Raw genomic sequence first — 6,442 nt, 5'->3', positions numbered from 1 at the left:
TTTGAAAATGTCTATAATCTTCCTTTGTTTAATAAAAATGCTCCCTTTTTTCTGAAGCCTCCTCCTACACAAGCACGTGTAGAGATAGTCTTGTGGCAGCTTGTACATATTTGCACGAGCACAATTACTTTATGGCAATCAGCTTGTGCCTCTGTCCTATCTATGTTTTAGGCTGCTTGAAAACACAGAGATGGCTACTTCATTACAATTTCACAAATGTATATATGAATAAAGGAATGATCCATTAAACAAATAAATGATCATACATTAAATAGATGATCCCACTCAGTGTATTATTGTCATTCATTTACCCATTTATTCAAAATATGTATTGAAAGCCTATTAAGCATCATGACAGGCACAGTATGAAACAGAGTAACAAGGAAAGTGATTTATCCTCTTGAAACTCACACAATATTACAGAATTGAAATATAACACAAATAAGCAGTTCATAAGTTAGAAAGGCTGTTAGGGGCATGTGCTTAACCAAGTCCAGTGAAGGACTAACGCACCAAAATGATATGCTGTTAAAGATGAATAAGTTGTTAGGTGAAAAATAAACAGGAGAGGTGTTCTAACACAAGAATCAAGGGAAGCAGATGAAATGCCTCTCTTTGGGAATGCGAAATGGAGCTGAGCGGTAAAAGAAGCAGATGAGGCTCTTGAACCAACTTCTGGCCAGCAAAGGGAATAGGCTATATAGTTTTGCTACCTTATGCCAAGAAAAATTGCAACATTTAGCATGTGTTAGAGGAAGGAAGAAAAATGAGGCTATTGCATACAATCACAAAAAAAGAAAAGATTGGGGCTTGGATGCAAATAATGATGTGTGCTTAGGAGATGATTTAGTGATTTGGTTTGGTTTTGTTTTTAAAGAGTTAGAATCTATAGCTGTCTTAGTTAACAGACACCATAAACAAGGCACCCCTTATAAAGGACAACGTTTAACTGGGTTGGCTTACAGTTTTCAGACGTTCAGTCCATTATTATCATGGTTGGAGCATGGCAGCATCCAGGCAGACATAGCACTGGCAAAAGAGCTGAGAGTTCTACATCTTCATCCAAAGGAAACCAGAAGCAGCCTGGCTTCCAGGAAGCTAGCATGAGGGTCTTAAAGCCAATGTCCACAATGACACACTTCTTCTAACAAGGACACACCTCCCAGTAATGCTACTTCCTGGGCCAAGCATATTCAAACCACCATAATAGCATGTTTTATTAAATGACAAGGAAGGCAAGAAGAGAAATCAGGAATACATCTTGATTTTCCCAATTAACCATAATGTACCTGCACTCTAGCCTCAAGAACCATGTAGCTCATTTATAATGTCCAGATTCATATACATTAGGCATAGTATTGCTGTATATAGTATTATTGATTTTTAAATCTTGTATATAACTTTATCATATTGTAAAACTATCAAGAGAGCACCTTTATAAAATCAGGGCATTAAATAAGACAACCTCAAACCTCTGTCCACTGTATTGTATCTGTATTGATACTATTCTATACTTCTAAGACATTAGGATAGATTCTTTTTCAACTTTGTTTTTCTTTTATGTTTTTCAAGTGTGGCAGGAAAAGTTGTGTTTCTGGCTATTATTGTTTATGCTATTAATATATATATTAAGTGTTGGTGCTAATTGATTGATTGATTGATGAAAAGAATGTGAAGCACCCTATGATGCTTGTTCCTACTTCAAAGATTACTTCTTTCCTAAGTAAGGGTCATGTGAAGGTGCTATAAATATTGAACACAGTAGACACCATCATGATAGGCTATCTCACAACAGATAGTAAACACATCACATGCTCCTTGTCTTTACATTTTTATTAGAAGAGTATTAGAATTACTGTGCCTTCCTTTTTATATATTTCTATAGTCTTATTTTTTTCCATTTTGTAGGCTAAAAGGTTAAGGTAATTTTAGAATTTACACTCTCTGCTATAGAACCTGTCCTTGTCACTGTTCTATTGCTGTGAAGAGACACCATGCCTTAGGCAACTCTTTAAAGAGAAAGAATTTAATTGGATCTTACTTGCAGTTTTCAAGGGTTAGTTCATTTACAGCTTGGTGGGTGCATATTGGGACATGGTAGCACTCAAAGCACTGAACAGTGAGCTGAGAATTACATCATGATCCATAAATAGAGCAGCACTGGGCCTCCTGTGGGCTTTGAAACCTCAAAGCCCACCCCCCAATGGCACATCTCCTCCAACAGGAACATGCCTTCTAAGTCTTCTAAAGTTGTACCAAGCAGAATACTTCAGTGTTAAAAAAAATACATGGCTGAGATTTATACTATACTTAAACAGAAACAGGACTGGCAAGATGACAATCTGAGTTTGACCCCAGAACCCACATAGAATTGGGAGGAGAAAACTGACTTTATGAAGTTGACTTCTGACCTTCATATATGTGGCATGGCATGTGTCTTCCTCTAATGGTAATGACAACAATGATAATTTAAAAATCAAACAGCTATGTTTACAAACAATATAAAATGTCAACCTTATGATGTATGAAGAATTTCTCTAGTGCAAATTATCAAGGCATTAACACTGGACACTGAAGAAATTGTCTTCATAGTATAGTCTTAGCACTCTATAAAATATTAATATAACACAGGTATGTATATACATTTGCATGTGTGTATTTGTTGTCAATTACCTTTTAAAATAATATGTTTAGCTGAACTACACATCATTATTACACTGTAATTCAGATTATTCAAAAACTGTAATTTTCATAAGTCTATAAACAGGAAATTAAAGGCAATGAATATATGAAGAAAATTGTGCAGTTGTACAGCATAATGCAATTTTATGGAAATTATCTTCTTTCAACTACTTAACATGATTTTCAAATTTGAGTCAGTTGTTAACCACATTATAGAGTAATTATGCAGAATACATAAATAATAAGTCAGGAGTTTTACTCTATTATTGTTTTTATATCTCAGAGCTAATTATATAGTATGCTAGGTTTATTAAAAGTAATATTTAATGAACTTCAGACTTATATAATTTTGTATACATGTTGCAGTTTGATTAAATAAAATATGAAGATTATTAAGATAGGCTATCAAAAAGCTGAAAAGAGTAGCCTCAGAAAGTCAAGAATAAATTAGAAAACAAAAAATTAATAGCTACTAAACAAGTATAAAGAGATAGATTTTGTTAAAAATAATTTTATTCAATAGCATCATTCATAGAGTTTTTTAAAAAAAACTTCCAACAGTGTGTTTTATATCCCTGATCATGGCCTTATGTCAAAAATATGTGAAAACTACCTAAAATTCAATAAGAAATAAAACCCAGAAACACAATAGAAAAACTTGGAAACACATTAAATAATAAACTTATTTATATGATATCCAAGTGACCAATAAATTTACAAAGTATACATATAGCAGTCTACTAACCACTAGGGAGACTACAGTTAAAAATAATATTAATTTTATTTTTCAGTGGCACTATATAATCACTAGAATAGCTATAGAAAGAGATAACAGAGGTGTTCATACAGATGTGTAGCAAATAGAATTCTCACACATTGTGAAATTGAGGTTGTACCAGCACTTTAGGAAACTGCTTCACCTATTATAGATGAGCATACACATATCTGTGATAGAGAAACCTTACTCCCAGGTATGTTTTGATGAACCGTGAATGAGGACATCTGCCAAAAACACATTCAGGAATGCACATGGCAAACATCATTTGTTAGAGGACAATATTGGAAACACATCAAATATCTTTCACTACCAAAATGGAGTTTGTGAGCATGTTTGTGTAGCAATGTACAATTGCAAAACTAACTACCTAAAATACATTAGCTAAATAGCTACATGAAATCATGTGAATTTGTTTTAAATCTCACAGTATGTTACTTAGGGAAAAAAGCCAGACAGGAGTGATAAATAGACAATCATTCCAAAACTGATAAAACTATTCTGCGGTATTTGAAACGGGCTAATTGTCACCCCAGGAATGAAGAGGGTAATGCAGAGTCAGAACCCCTTGTTGGGTGATTGTCACTTCTTGGGTCCTTGATGTTTTATCTTCATTGAAATCTAGACCAGACTGAGAAGAACCAAAGACATCATGAGACCCAACTCTGGGTGTGCCTATGAAGATGTTTTTCTGAGAGGATTCATTGGGAGGGAAACCCTGCCCTGAATCTGGGCAGGCTTACTGTATAGGTAAAAAAGGAGAAAGGTAGATAGTGCAATTGCCCCTACATCTGTCTACCCTGCCTTGTGCCCCAGGAAACTTGCCACACAAAGAGGGATTGAAACTGAGAGTCAAAATGAACCCTGCCAACACATAGATGTTTTCAAATACTCTGCTGCTGCGACAGGAGAATGACTAACGTTCTATCTTACTGACTACACAGGAAAGCTCACAGTGTGATTATCTGCCCATATTATTTTATGTATGTGCTTCAATATTAACATTGAAAAATCAATAACAAGAATATAAATAGAAAAATATGAGGCAGCTCATTAAGATCCTGCTAACCAAAGAATAATAATTTAAGAAATAAAATAATTTGAATAGACTCAATCAAAAAATAACTCAATGTTCCCAATGATACTGTTCAGCTGATGAAGGGACAAACTTTCCTGCCCCCATGTCATCCTCACCTGAGTATAAGCAGCCTTCATTTTCCTGTCAAAGTGTCCCAGTTTGGATGATGAGTTGTTGGAAAGTCATTGGGGCATGTCCCTGAGAATGTGTCCCTGGGGGTATGTCCTTGGCATCTTGTTCTGGATCCTTCCTTCTACCTTTTGCTTCCTGGTCAGGATGAAGACTCCCTTCTCTGGCATGCTTTGCCTATGAAGATAGACTAACATATAAAATACAGAGCAACACCAGAATAAACAATGCTCCTCTTTTTGTGTTTTTCTCAGTTCTTTGATCATCATGAAATTAATTCCAACACAATATTTAAATAAACTGTATTCTCAACTCTGTTGTCAGTTACATCTTCCTATAATGCACATATAAGTGTACAATGGCAAAAGGTGGGTTTCAATGTGTTGTGGGAGAGGTAAAAATCATTGCAGAGTTTTATCCCACTCTTTCTATTGTGATGAGCAGCCATTACTGGATGCTAGAACTCAGCATCTTTTTGGTTGTTTTCATGCCTGAGCCATTAGCATTGTGTGTGTACACATAGGCTTATGTTATCTTTTTCTTTCTTGGCATTTTGAGCAACCATTTCATCACATTAATCCTTAACTATGTAATATCTATTTTGATTCTGTAACTATATGAAAAATAGTTAAAGGCAGTTTTGTAACAGTTTATTAAATATAGTGTATTAAGAATAAATATTTCAAATAACTTTCAAAATCCAAAATACAGATATTACTTCTATGCCATACAAAACATTTTAATTCATAAAAAGTTTCAAAATAATTGGACATATGAATTATGACCAGTCTCTGAAATAGTCTCATACAAATGAAATCCTTAAAATTCAAAACCGTACATAATCTACAGTAGTATTTAATTTCCAGGTTTTTCCTTAGGAGAATTGTGAGATACTTGTCATACTATCTAATAGATACTGTGAAAAAAATAAAGTAAAAGAAAAACCACAAAGTTGAAGGCTTGACAGGCTGACTGCTCAGCGGCTAAGCACATCTGCTACTCAAACATGAGGCCCTGAGTTTGAATCCCCAATGCCCAAGTCAAAGGTTGGGAGTGGTTGCATAAGCCTATTTCCCCAGCGGGGGAGGGTTGTAGTGTGGGGTGGAGATGGTTGGATTGATGAGACCTTCTGGTTACCAGGTTCAAGTTCAGCCAGAGACCCTGTCCCAGTGCAATAAGATTGACAAAGAGCACCTCATACCCTAGCTTCATTTTCTGTTTAGATGATAAATCATCCCGACCAAAGAGTTTCAAATTAGAGGATTTGTTTGACTCCAAATTCCAGTTTGCTGTGCATCACTGTAGGGAAATAACGGCTGAGGATCATGGAGTAGCTAGTCACGTGACATCCATAGTCAAGAGCAGAAGCCAATCAATTAGTGCATGTATGCTTGAGCTCAGTTTGGTTCTCATCTCTTTTACAGTCCAGGAACCCCAGCTGAGGGAATGGAGTCACCCACAGAGAGTGGTCTTCCCAGCTCAATCAATAGAGTCAACATAACCACAACAGAGCTGTCCCCAGGCCAACCTGATCTGCACCGCCCCTCTTTCAGACACACTCCCAGATGATTTTAAATTATGTCAACTTGAAAATTAACACTATTCCAACTGACATCTTCCTCTGGTCTCTGATTATACAGATGTGTAGCACCTAGAATTCTCATGCATCTATGGAACTAAAATCAGTTACAACACTTTAGAAAACTACTATATATATATATATATATATATATATATATATATATATATATATACACACACACACACACACAGGCATA

Source organism: Mus caroli, unplaced genomic scaffold (assembly GCF_978045245.1).
Source record: "Mus caroli unplaced genomic scaffold, Mus_caroli_1 scaffold_17, whole genome shotgun sequence".
NCBI classification, from domain to species: Eukaryota; Metazoa; Chordata; class Mammalia; order Rodentia; family Muridae; genus Mus; species Mus caroli.
This window is presented reverse-complemented; position numbering follows the sequence as displayed.